The 13784-nt window shown below is 47.7% G+C and overlaps 1 protein-coding gene across 3 annotated transcripts in view; it reads left to right on the top strand.

The window, feature by feature from the left end:
- The first annotated feature begins 6984 nt into the window (after nt 1-6984).
- JCAD (junctional cadherin 5 associated) overlaps nt 6985-13784 on the top strand; it is a 39775-nt gene continuing 32975 nt past the window's right edge. For 2 of the 3 annotated variants that reach the window (XM_060163358.1, XM_060163373.1), the window contains exon 1: nt 7901-8113. The gene's annotated coding sequence lies outside the window, so the exon portion shown is untranslated. Of the gene's footprint in view, nt 7032-7900; nt 8114-13784 lie in introns of those variants that run through there. The other variant, XM_060163363.1, reaches the window with a different exon arrangement.

Raw genomic sequence — 13784 nt, 5'->3', positions numbered from 1 at the left:
CACTGTGCTGTATACCTGAAACTAACACAACATTGTAAATCAACTATATTTCAATTTAAAAAAAGACCTTAACATTTTACATCAAATGGCTGAAAGTCAGATTTACCCTCCAGCAATTGCTTCAACATTAGAATATTTAGTCCCTATATTCCTCATTCTGTCACCATCTCTGTTTCCATGTGCTGGTGCCCTGTTCATACTACAGTTCATTAGGAAAGCTGCGGAAATAAATAAAAATAAATTAATAATTATAATGGAACAATTTATTGTGAGTTAGCAGCAGAGAATTAGTAACTAGGAAATGTACTACATTTTAAATTAACCTGTCCACGTGTAAAATCCATCATAACCTCATGTGTAGATTTGCCCACTGATAAGCAGGTGGGCCCTGACCACAAATCAGGCAGTGTTCTCTGGAAAAGATATTAGTTTTGCTTATGAATAGCATCTGTTCCAAGAATGTATAATATTATGGCTCCAGCGTATGCTGTGTAGAGAGGAAAAAAAATAGGGGTGGATTTAACACTACATCTGTGACTAGTTAGTTATGGTAACCTTCAGGTATTTGGTGGTTTCAGCAAAAGTTCTAATACACATTCCAGGCATCAAGAACTATAGCGAAGACTGTAAAAATATTGAGACAAAGAATTAATGCATTCGCTAGTTTGAGAAAACTAGAAAGTACGTACGGCTCCCTGCTGACTTGAAAACTGCGCTCAATTCATCCTCTCCAAGGGAGGTTTGCTGTGGGTTCCCACGCGGGGACAGAGGCTCTGGCCCAGGCAGATGCTGAGATGGGGGCGACTTATCAGTGGGGACCCCGAACGATGGACTGAGTTTCCACTTATCCAGGGGACAGTGGGTGACAAAAGGAACACTGCAGGAGTTAAGGTGTTACCCAGGAGCTCACTAACAATCGTCCCAGCCAAATGAGACACTGGGTTTGGACTTTTATTGTTATTTTTTAACCACTGCTGATGAAAAGCTGACTTTCACTAATGATTTATTTTCTTTTCTCAGACTTACGCTTCGTGTCTATTAGATGCTTTCCTACAAACCACTAATTATTCTCCTTGACTCTCTTATTTGCATGTTTTACATTATTTGCTTCTAGAAAATTTAATTTTTGTGGGATTACACCAAATAGCATGCAATGTGATCTATCTATATCTATATCTAGTGATATAGTGGATCAATCAATCACCTGGGTACTTAAGCGACTAATAAACAAAGGAAGAGTAGGCTGGGTTTAAGACGGAACACGGAAATAGCAGAAGTAAAACTCAAAACAAACTGGAAACCAATAGACCAAAACCTTGAGAAACCCTAGGCACTTTCTGAAAGTGTTGGTCATTTTTCCTTCAGTGGCACTCAGCCCTCTGCTCACTGATTCCGCCCTGTTCATATGGTGAGGAATTATAACTCAGGATTTGCACAATGTGAGTTCACGTGGCCATTTTCCACTCAGAGATACTCAACAATTCAGTTCAACCCTATGGTGCTGGGTGTGGTAAACAGAGGGATTGATCTGGGTCTTAATTTATAAAGGTGAGTGAGTGACAACTCAGAGAGGTCAATGCCTTTGACAGAAAAGCTTAATGTCCCTCACAGATCCCCTAGAAAGGAGAGGCATGCCACGGCACGCAGGGCCACGGGGGCCCAGAAAGGAGTGATGGGAAAGCAGAGGTCACAGCTTTTACTGGGGTCTCCGTGGGTAAGGCAAGACAGGGCTGGGAAACAGCTTGGGATTGGCTGGTTTGAATGACTCTGGTGGGCTCTGGGACATCAGGGCTGTCCCTTGTTGTCTGGGTTGATTTAGGGCATGGAAAACATCGGCTTGGTGTGCGAGGGTTAGATAAGGAGGCTGTTTACAGCATGGACTCCAGATCACAGAAGAGTTATAAACAACGGAGGCCACTGCTTCGGCCCTGTGATTAATGGTTGACAGACAGATAAATATGGGACCTAAGAAAACACAGTTAGGACAGGGTGGAGCCAATCCCTTCCATCAGGAACTCAGAATCCAGTAGCTGAACTAGATATGTAGGCTGACACAGCCAATCCAGGTGTATCGTGATAAACGCTATCCTAGCAGCTTAGGCCAAATGCTGTGGGAGTTTTATGAAGGCCAACAAGCCGAGATGTGGAAAGCTTTCTTATATGGGGGATTTATAGTCTCTTCAGCATTCGACTTGAATCACTCCTTCAGAATCATCCAACCCTGGTAACAAATCCATGGAAGAGCTTAAGTCGAGGCCTAGCCAAGTGCCTGGCACACAACGAACACGAAACGAAAGCAAGGCCTTGCCTCTCCCCACCCTGGTGTCCTTTTTGTATGCTAGCCATCACCTACTCAATGAAAGCCTGATATCTTATTCTCTCCCCTGATGGAAGCTTTTTTTTTTTTGCAACTAATGTTGATAACCAACTTGTTTCATAGTTGTTCACGTATCTCCTTTTTTTTTTTTTTTTTACTTTATTTTATTATTTTGGCTGTGCCACTCAGCTTACGGGATCTTAGTTCCCTGACCAGGGATCAAACCCGTGCCCCCTGCAGCGGAAGCAGAGAGTCTTAACCACTGGACCGCCGGGGAAGTCCCTCCCATTTTTTAAATTAAAAGTCACACAGGGTTAAAGAAAATACTCAGTTTTGGTTGCCTCTCGATCAGCTGGTGTGAGATGTCAGGAGAGGAGGCCAGAGTGCCTGTGCCTGTGTCTGGACACTGCGGTGCTGGCCTACGTCACTGTCCTCCTACAGCCACATCTGTATCTCCTGTGTCCCAGGTGCTCCCAGCCAGCCACTGTCGTTCCCCGGAGGACAGGAAAATTGCGTTTTCCTTATGAATCTGACAAAGACTTGTAGACCGCAGGCAGGGGGATGCTCAGAACGAACTGCACCTCTGCTCCGGGGGCAGGCGGCAGGGTCGGGAGGGAGGCCGAGAGGCTTTCCCGCAAGTGCGTGGCCTGATGGAGGAGAAAGTGGACAAAGAGAAAACAATGAAAACTCATTTTTCTCATGCAATAACCATGCAGATTCAATCTCCTCAGAGTGAAGGTATAGGACTGAAATACATTTGTCATCCTTTTTCTTAATCCCCAGGGTTGTAAAATTTCTGTTGGGGGTGGTGCCCAGTCTTCTAAGCCTGCAGTTAACAGACACCTAAGGCACTTTATTCCCCCAGGGCCTCTGCCAGCATCATGTAATGATGACGACGGCTGCCGTTCTGTGAATGTTTATTACGTGCCAATCATTCCGTTAGGCCCTCGACACACTAGCTCTGTTTCTTGTGCTCTCTCCCTGCTTCTCAAACTTCGCAGTGTATGCGAATTATCTGGGCATTCACTGAAAGTACAGGTTCCAGGCTCTCAACTGTAGCAACTGGAAATTCTGATTGTGTCCAATGAGGCCCAGGAATCTGGCTTTCTGGCAAACCCCCTGGTTGATCTGGAAGTAAGTGGTCCAGGGAGTACATTTGGGAAAACAGATTTCTAGTTCTTAGTTAAAAACTAATAATGCAGTTCTTGGTTAAAACTAATAATGCAGCATAGCATTATGAATTAATAGAAAGTAGGTCGAGGTCTAAAAACAAGTTTTCGTAGCACCTGTTGCTATAAAACCCTTTCTGGTTTTTGTATAACTATTATTGTCTGACTTTCTAGAACAAGCCAACAAGAGGGACTTCAAGATCTTATCGAGAACATTAATCTTTTTAGAAAACGAGAACTGGTAGTGTTTTTACAGACTGAGAAAAACATCAAAAAATAGTAAGTTAAAAGAAACCTTGTGGTAGGGTCATCACCGAAGCCCTAAAGCAAGGACGGCGGTGGGCGGCGGGGGCAGGTTTCTAGGTCCTTATAAAAGCAGCAAGTCAAAGGAAGAAGGGCTTTGTCCTTTTTATTATTTTTTTCCTTAAGAAGGCCGTTAAGCATTCTCTCTCTGGTCATCGCACATCTGCCCTGATGACTCAATAATCCAGTTCCTTCCTGAGCCTGTGAAGTCCCTTCTCCAGGACTCGGAGAGAGGCGGAGACGTGCGGCCATCTGGGGCTGGATCCTGGCACCGGGTCCCGCTCAGGGTTGCTTTAAACCACATTTTTTGTTTTCTCACAATTGTATAAGCAGTAGATAGATTTTTTTTTTCCTGTGTTTAAATCTCCCAAAATCAAGTAGATGAGAGAGAGGGAGTGAAGTTACACCAAACTGAGGGTGGGAGGTGATGGGGGGAAGGAAAGGGGTTCTCTTTGCAGTCAAAATAAAACCTATGCAGGTGCTTTCTGAGCTACAGAGACGTGCCTTTTTTTTCTAAAAACAATAACAAACATACGTATACACGCGTGTATATATAAAAGGCAGAAGACCACATATACGCATATGGTTACACAGCTGGTTCGCACATCTGTCCACCACCCCTGGTCTATGTACTGGTGACCAGTGTGGGAAATGGGCGCAATGGGTTTCCCTCCCCAGCTTTTACCTTCATCTGGGGAAACACCATGCTCCCGTTCACCTCTGTTTGCTTCCGTTTATAATTCAGACACCCACCCCTCATACTCATGTGCCTTTTCTATCTTGCCCTCTCCCCTCTTCACAGTGGTATCCCCAAATCTGCAGAAAAGTCTCCCACCTTCTTCCTTGCTTCCCACTGCCCCATCCTCATTTGTTCATTCTGCTTGTTCTTCTGAAATGGCCTTAGTCATGGCCGTGATTAGAGCAGGGCCAGTGATGTGTCTGTGCTGAAGAAAGAGGGAAGGCAAACACCCTGAACGAGGTTGTCATGATAAAGAGGCAGTGTCAGGAAACCACAGGAATCTTGGAAATCATGAAGTCATCTTCTCCAGCATCTCCAATATCGCAGTCTCGGTACCTCCCTCTAATGAAAGCTGCCTTTGCCCTACCTTTCTGCTCCCACTGTTTCTTTCTGAAGAAGCTTTATGTGGGTTAGTTGAGTTTGTTTCTCCCACTGCTTCAGTGTTGTCTTCTGCTGCAACTACACAGCATTTCAGCTACATTAGGAAGTTTCCGTGGGGCTGACCCAGAAACCCGACAATATAACGTTGTTCTATGGGGAACCGTGTCCTGATCTCAATGCGCTGGTTGATAAATGATCTTGCGGGAACATTTGGCTTCGTGTGTGCGCACATGTGTACTCTCGGGCACATGTAGACGTTCCACACCCCAAAAAATTTATTTCATTGTGTTGACAAATTGAGGACAAACGGGAGTGGTGTGTCATTGAAGCCGTCTATCCCTGAGAGTTGCTTTTATGACAAGAAGTAATGTCACCGCTGTATATAACTGCGATTTCCCAGAAAAGCCTCTGCATTTTATTTTCTTTGCTTTTTTCTCATCTTATTTTCCCAGCCCGGAGATGATCGCCTTCCTCTTTGCCTAAGTGCAACCTACCAGGCCTTCAGGGCGCTCCCCGCAAAGCCTTCCCACAGACCACTATCAGGACAGGTGTTAGCGGTGGGAGCTAACATTTCTGCGTTCTTACCATGAGCCAGCAGTATGCTGAGTGCTAAAAAGGCATTATCTCACGTAACTCGCATGGCTTCCCTATGAGGGGAGCACTGTCGTCGTCCCCATCTCAACAGACAAGAAACTGAGGCTCACGGAAGTGAAGTGACGCATCTAGAAAGTGGCAGAGCGCCCGGGATCAGGACCCACGCCGTCTGCCCCTTGAGCTCCTGGTCACGCAGTCTGCTCCCATCTCCCGGCCCTGGTTTCCTCAGATGCACTATGAATAAGGCACGACACAGCCCTTGATCATATTCTCTTTCTTTCCCAGCACTGGCGTGTTTGGCTTTTTTTTTTTTTTCTCTCTCGTAGACTGCACACTCCTTGCGATGAGGGTTCAGAATGAGAGCCTTGGGCCAGATTCTGAGATTTGCTAACTGTGGCGCCTCCCCGAGACCCACCATCTCAAAGGACGGTGGTGAGGATTAAAAGAAAATAATGCATTTGAAGGGCTCAGCCTGGGGCTGCCCGCGGTGAGAGTACAAACGACTTTAGATATTATTGGTATGATGGCAACGAGCACAGCCCGACATCCATAGTGGGGCTGAACGTTTTTCTACAAATTCGTTCTGCAGGGGTCGCAGGCTGCTCCGCCCACCCATCCTCGCCTCAGTGAAACTGACTTAGCCAATACCCTCTCCCTCTCTGCGACTCATCAGCGAAGTCGGACGCTGTGTCTTTTCTCCGCCCTCCGAAGTACAAGGACTTTTGCCACCGCAGAACTGGCAGCAGCCTGATCACTGTTTCGAGAGAGGTGGAGGGGGCTGGAAGCAGGTAACTGCTCATCCCGCTGAGCTCCACCTCCTCCTGGCTTCAGTCTCCTCATCTGTCAGAGACGGGAGACAGGACGGAGCCGCTGACCTGCCAGGGCCCTGGCAGCCTCCAGCGAAGACTCAGGGCTCTGCTTTTAAAGAAGGCGATCCCAGGCACTAAACCGTTGTCAACTGTCTTCCGCTCTTCACGCCTTTCCCGCGTGCCTGTTTTTGTGAAAGTGTGTGTGCATGAGTGTGTTTGTGTGAACCTGTGTGTGGCTGTATGTGTGTGTGTGTGCATCTGTGTGTGTGAATATGTGTGTGTGCTTCTCTGTGAGTGGATACGTATTTGTGTGTGTGTGTGTGTGTGTGTGTACATTCGCACAGGGTTGAAGCAGCCCAAACCAAAGGGACAGGAAAGAGAGGGAAGGGTGGCCCGCTCACCTGTGCCTTCGGCGGGGCGGGAGGAGGCCTGAGCCCTCGGCTCTGCGTCCGCCGCTCGGGTGCCGCCCTCCGGCCGGAGACCAGAGCCCGTAGGCCGCCTGGCGGGCGGGGAGGGGCTGGGGGCGGAGCGAGGGGGTGGGCGGGGGCGATGGGCGGGGCGGCCTGGGTGGGCGGGGCGGCCGGCGGCTCCGGGCATGCTCGGCCGCGGCGGCAGCGAGCGGGGCGGGTCGCACTGGTCCCCGGCGGGCCGGAGCGGCGGCGGCGGCGGCGGCGGCGGCGGCGGCGGCGGCGGCGGCGGCAGCATGAGGGAGCCGCTCGGTAAGTCCCGGCATCCCTCGCCCCTCCTGACTCCCACCGCCCATCCGGTCTGCTCCCACGGCGCCTCGCCCCCAGCTTCCCGCGCTCGCCCCCCAACTTCTCCAGCCCGGACGCGGCTCGGGTCGGCGCCCTCCCCAGCCCGCCGCGCGGCCTCGGGCGGGGGGCGCCGCTCTGCTGGGAGCGCGAGTCCCCGCCCTCAGGTGCCCAGCCCCGGGCGCGCGCTGCCCGGCCGGCGCCGAGGGCCGCGGCTGGCGTCGGCGCGCGTGTCGCCCCTCGGCGCGGGGGGGCCCGGAGGGCGGGGGTCGCTGCCGGGTCCGGCGCCTTCGCGGGCGTGTCCACCCTTTGAGCTGACAGCCGCTGCGCGGGGTCTCTGAGGTCCCGGTTCCCACGGCCCCCCCGCGCCGCGCCATCTCCGCCCGGCCGCGCGCGCCCGCCGCCGGGGGGTCAGGGCCGCCGGTGTTAGGGCGCAGATCGCCGCCAGTGCCCGCGGCGGCTCGGCCCCCGGCTGCCGGCGGTGAAGCGGAGGAGGGAAAGGGAAACCGGGGGGGAGAAGGGCAGGGCCCCGCCCGAGAGCGCCGTGCGTCTGGCTGACCAGCTCCCTGTGCGGTCTGCAGCGCGCCCGCCCGCCGGGCCCGGGTCTCCGCGCGCACCCTCCGCGCCCCGCACCCGCGGGCGCCAGCGGCTCGCCCCCGAGGGCCAGGGGTTTCCTGCACGCCCGATCTACGGCTCAGGGCGCCGCTCTCGCCCCCGAAACGGGCCAGAGCAGCCGAGCGCCTGGGATTCTCCTAGGGGTTTGGAAAAGCAGCTGTGATTTCACTACCGAAGGAAAAAATGGAAACGGGAACTTGACGCCCGCGCAACCTGGCCGCACCCCAGCCCTCGCTCGTACGCGCTCTCCGGGGGCAGAAGGCTTCGGGGAGCTAGCTTAGGCGGGTTCCTACCCCCGCCCGTCCCCTGCCGCCCTGGCCACCCCGTGCTGCGTCTCCCGCCCCGGCTCTAGACGCCTGGCCTGCTGGGGAGAGAGCGGAGCCGTGCGGACCACACAACTCGGAGGTCTTCCTTTCGTCTTTTCAGTTTCGCAAGTGTGTATCCCGGGGATCTGAGATGCGGGTTGGACGATGGGAGGGGATTCTTGGGAGGGGGAGTGGGCCAGGGATTCAGGCGGCCAGAAACGCTGGGGTGAAAATCGCAGACGCAGTCGTCTGAGCGGGCAAAACTAAAGGGAAGCGTTGCCGTCTGTCAGGTAGTTTCAGAATTTAAGATGAATGGATTAAGACCGTCCAGCAGGGCAGGCGAGTGTAAGTTTGTTTGGAAGTTCCACGCAGATTCTATTTCGAGGAACTCGTGTTGGTTTTCGTGTAAAGTGGGGAGTTTGGTAAATTCGTCGGTTTTCCGTAATGCTCTGTGGGCTTGGACTTTATATTTACCTTGATAGTAGGTGTCTAATTCTTGGCCACGAGCTGAACAAGCTTCCTGAAGGGCTCCAAGCGTTACTCAGGGCAGGCAGCGTGCAGCAAACGGTTTCCCTCCCGCTAGAGGGGTGAGCAAATATTTGTTGAACAGAGGCCTTCATCTGCTGGGCCTTCCTCCAGACTTCACCCGCTGTTGCAGAGATGGGAAGGTCAGGCCTTTGGCAGGCCCAAGAGATTTAGGGGGATTGGGTGGGTGGAGGAATCCCGTGCCAGAAAGGAAAAAAAAAAAAAAGAATTTTTGTCTTTCCACCTCCTTGGAACATAACTTAAAATGCCGAGTGTCCACATGCTCTGGAGGGTTTGACAGGCTAATCAGAGTTATCCAGTAACGCATCTGAGTAAGTCACAGATTCCAGAGACATTGGGCCCTAAAATTTTAGCTATAAAAGGTAACTGACGACTGGAGGTACACAAGGAGAATAAATAAGGACCAATTATGCAGTTAAAAAAAACCTTTGCAAAGATCCTTGGAGTCTAATCTTTAAAATGCAGTTTAAAACTAAATCTTAGAAATGCTATGAGTAAAGAAAGCCTGGCAGTCTGCAGCCCCAGCAGGTTCTCGAGTTTGGGAGGACCGCAAACACGGGCCGGGCTGTTCAGAGTCCAGCGTTTCTCTGTTAAAGAGCTTGGCGGGTCTTCTCGCTAATTAATCTAAAGAGAGTTTAGAATGCAGAGCGTTGGAGTGAAACAATTGTTCTGTTGTGGTTTTTATTTTGAGAAGCAAGGACTACGTCTCTGACGTCCTCTAGGCCGGTGGCTGAACCCATTACTGCAGTTTATTTGGCTTTTCAGCAGATGTTGTTGTTCACCTTTTGCATGGGAAGTGTTATCTCAGTCGTTGAAACCTTGCCATTGTGCTTTGTTTCGAGGGCGGGCTGACTTAGGGAATGCAGCACGCGCTAAAGGGGCGCTCACTTGCTTAAGCCAGCAGCCCAGAGGGGCTAGAACAGTCTCCAGTACTTTGGTATAGTCTTTAAACGTTACATGTCATTGAAACATACAGGAACCGTCCGGGTGCTAAAACCTCAGTTATCTTGTTCTGAATTTGTGATGTTTTGTTTAGTTTGGCTTATTACCTTAACTTTCTTTAACTAAATATATTTTCCAGAAACTTTCTAAAGGTAATATATTGACAGTTGGGGACCGCCTGGCCCAACTGACAGAGCCTTTTATTATCAGACCACTAAATATCTTTGTAGTTTGCTGCTTTTTGGTTCTCTCTCTAGAGCCTTCTCATTCAGCTTGTTTCTTCTGTGTGTAAGTCTAAGAATTTAGATACTATTATAAAGACACACCAAGATACATATTTCAAGGAGGGAAAGAAAAGGGAGAGAGAGAAAGCAACTGTGTATAGGAAGACTAATTGGAGAAACAGAAACCAGATGGTTTTATCTCTTGACACAGTGGGGCTTGGGGGCACTTTTACTTTTTACTTAAACGCTGAATTTTTCAGTGTTTATTTCTAGAATAACATTATATGACTTTCGCAATTAGAAAATAAATAATGTAAGAATTATATGAAATAATTTAAACTAACATTTTTAAATGTTGGCTCTTTTATTCGAAACAAAACGAGTGTGTTATACGTTTAATAGACGACTTCAGGAATCTTTGTTTGTGGAGTTTGATGTCTCTGGTGATAGTGGAATTTAATTCTAACCTATTATAAGTTTTACAGTTGTTTTTGCAAATAGCCAACAATTCCAGAAGATTTAAAAAATCGTATCCAATTTCAGTCCTTTTCTTAATGACTGCTAATCTTTTGGAAATGTTAATGAGGTACTTAGGGTCTCTTACAAATGGGTGAGGTCTCCAAAGCAATAATTGTGTGACAGGATTTAGAGGTGAAAGAGAAGATCTGTGTGTGTGTGTGTGTGTGTGTGTGTGTGTGTGTGTGTGTGAATGTGTATGTATGTGTGTTCATACAAGTTGTGGTGAAGAGACAAAGAAGTTAGAAGAGATAATATTTATGAAAAAAATAAAGTCTGTAATATTTGGTACTTTATTTTCTTCTCTTTTTGAATCAATGCCTTAATACCAACCCAACCCAGCAAGATTAGTGTTCCAGGAACCTTTTGATCTCAGACCCAAGTTTTCCATCTCGTTGTTTTTTTTTGTTGTTGTTGTCACCTTAAAGAAACTTAACTCCATGACGGTTGCCCTACTAAAAACTATTACTTCCCAGGTTCAATATGCTTTTTATGTCTAAAGAGGTTTTCACCACTTGAGGGCCCTGGCAGAGCTGGTCATCCCTCTGTGGTGTGGTGACGACAGTGTGTGAGAACTTACTGTCCCAGGACTTAAACTGTTGAGCTCTTTATTTAATTATTAAGACTGGAAAGGGAAATGGCAGTCCTCTTGCTCATAATAAAATACATGGCTCTACCATCGAAAAAAACACCAAAAAAAAAGCTGTAGAAAGCAATAAAAATCCATGCCTCAGTTAGCAACATGCCTCAGTCTGGTTTGTTTTGTGTCTTGGCTATTCACCTCTTGTTTAAAGAAAGTACTTTGTTATATATTAATCATAACATTTGACCAAAAAATTGTCAGTTGAAGAAATATTTACAGTCAACTGCCAACAATTTGAGGGACTAATTGCATCTTAAGGATGGAATGTCAGCAAATGCAACTGAGAACGTTTTCTAGAAGAGTAACAATGTCTCATCGAGACCTTTAGAATGCTGCTTGTAATCTTACATACAATTCTATCAGCAGAATGTGATTTTGAGCCTGCTATAATCAGGTTAAGTATATCTGTAGCAGATAAGACGCAAATACCATATACTAGACCCTCTGAGCCTTACGTAATTTACTATTCATTTATTCTTTTCTTCTGTGTCACTTTTATGCTCGTTGAGTCTTCCAAATATGCCGTATGTTTTCAGTGGTACATTTTCCTAATCCTACCTATGTAGCTTTTTGTTTTTAAGGTTTTTTCCCCCCTGATGATGAAATAATAATAAAGTGTAAGAAAGTGCCAATATTTGACCATTTTTTACCTGTAAAACTTCATACGGTTCGATCTACTCCATTTCATGACAGAACATCATAAAATACAGTAAAGTATAAATAAGGACATTGTTTTAAAAACTCAGAATCCAATAGCACTGTTGCTATTTTAGTATGTTTCCTCTTCCCCACACTGTGTGTGTGTGTGTGTGTGTGTACGTATATAAATGAAATTGTATTATATGCACTGAATCTAGGCTTCTGTAAACTGTCTGTTTAACACGGGACCAGGAGCATTTTCTCCTGTGCCGTTATATATCTGAAAACATCATTTTATACACCTGTGTGCATATTGTAGTCTACCACGTGGACGCACCAGAATTTTAACCATCCCTTAAATGAACATTTAGTTTAGCTTTTTTTTATTGTCATAATTAGAACTTGGATAAGTATCCTTATATAAAACTTTGTGTGTATCTTGGATGATTTCATTAGGGTGGATCCCAAGAAGTGAGATTATTAGTCTATAGGGTTTCAGATTTTTAAAGATTTTATAACATTAATCACTTTTAAGAAAGGAAATAGCATTTACCTACAGATCCCTGCACACAGTCATACACAAATAGGAGAACCCTTAAAGCTCACTCACCGTGTCCTCACCAACAACAGCTATTGCTTTCTAGAAGCTTGAATAATTTGAGAAGTGAATAGTGGCATTTGGGTTTAATTTGCATATCCTTGATCACAGGTGAGGGTGAACATTTGGTTCATATTTTTAATTGGGTATTTGTCTCTTAGTTTTCAGTGCTAGGCAGTTGTTAAAAAGGCAGAAAAGTGCTGGTTGATTTCATGAGTTTATTAATATTTTGTTTCATTTCACTGTCTAGCGGAGCCTGCTGACCGTCAATACGAAAAGATGGAACATTTTTATAAATGGGAAGGGAAGAGGCAGTGGAGCCTGTTTAGGTACCATTGTTCGCAAGGCTCCGCCTCTAGTGATGAGAATGCCTGAGTCACGCCTCCCAGCCTAGGAGGTCCACAGGTGGGGGCGTGGGCGGGGCTTGTGTGTCTTTGTGTTCTCCGAGCGCAGGGCCTACACACCCAGGGCAAAGCAGGTTGCAATCAGTGGGCATCACTGCGCTCGGGGTCTTCTGGGAGCGAGGGTGCTGGGTGGTAGACTCCCTGGCCTTACCTGCGCCCTCCTCTCAGCGTGTGGCCGCTTAGCTCTGCTCTCTGGGCTGGCCTCTGTATGGGTGCTACGTACGAGGCCAAGGTCAGAGGGTCTCTCTTCTTGTGACCCAGTTAGCTTTGTTCTGTGTCAGAGCCACAAGCTGTATTCTCTTCACCGGGGCCGGCTGACTTAGAAATGCACGCCGCTCATCACAGGGGAGAAGAGGCTAGAGAGAGGGGCGACTTCTAGAGCTAGAAGGACCCCGAAGAACCTCTAGTTCAGTCTTCTTAATTTACTTTTTAGGGAGAAGACTGAAACCCATGGGTTCTCTCCTTTTCTCCTATGCATCGTCTCAGGCCCCGTTCCACACAGCAGACGTGTACTGAGCAACGTGCAGGAATGGAAATTAGTCCCTACAGCGAGGGGGTGGACGGCTCAAGTTCATGCTGCAATGCTGATGGGTTGTTAGCGGTGCTTTCCTAACCTCACCGTCCCTTCAGCCTGGATATAAAGGATACAGCTGCTACTTACAGAACTTAGAAGCCCACCGCGGAGTAAGACGGCTTTAAGTGGTCTCGTTCGGGTTCTTTGGAAAGGACAAAAACTCTGATGAAAAGCCATTCGAGAATGATTTGGGCACAAAGAAATTTTGCAGGAATAAGTTGGTTAAATTAAAATCGAATGACCTGTCATCTTCTCCAACCGGGAGTTATTTCCGACTTCTGTGTTTCTCCTAATGAAAGGACCATTACCTTAGTCACCAAGACCAAAATCCATTGTACTTCTTCCCTTGAAAGTTACTCTAAATAATTTCCTTCATCCCTTATCCTCTCTGCTACCACCCCTGCACATTACAAAAGAGGGGACTTGTGACTACTTGTCCACACGTCTGTCCTTGTTCTGACCGTGTTAGTCCTTCACTTTCCTGCCAGAGTCAGTGTAAAGCACCTTTCCTTTATCTGCCCAAACCCTTCTGTGGTTTCACACTGTGTGCTCATTTAAGTCCAGATCCTCTTATCGTTGCAGATAAGGGTGGCTGTTTCTTTTTTACTTTTTTTATAAATTTATTTATTTGTTTATATTTGGCTGTGTTGGCTGCACTGGGATGCGCGCGGGCTTTCTGTTGTTGCGGTGAGGGGGGGCTACTCCTCGTTGCAG

The sequence above is a fragment of the Lagenorhynchus albirostris genome, chromosome 1 (assembly GCF_949774975.1).
Source record: "Lagenorhynchus albirostris chromosome 1, mLagAlb1.1, whole genome shotgun sequence".
Lineage (NCBI taxonomy): Eukaryota > Metazoa > Chordata > Mammalia > Artiodactyla > Delphinidae > Lagenorhynchus > Lagenorhynchus albirostris.
This window is presented reverse-complemented; position numbering and strand designations above follow the sequence as displayed.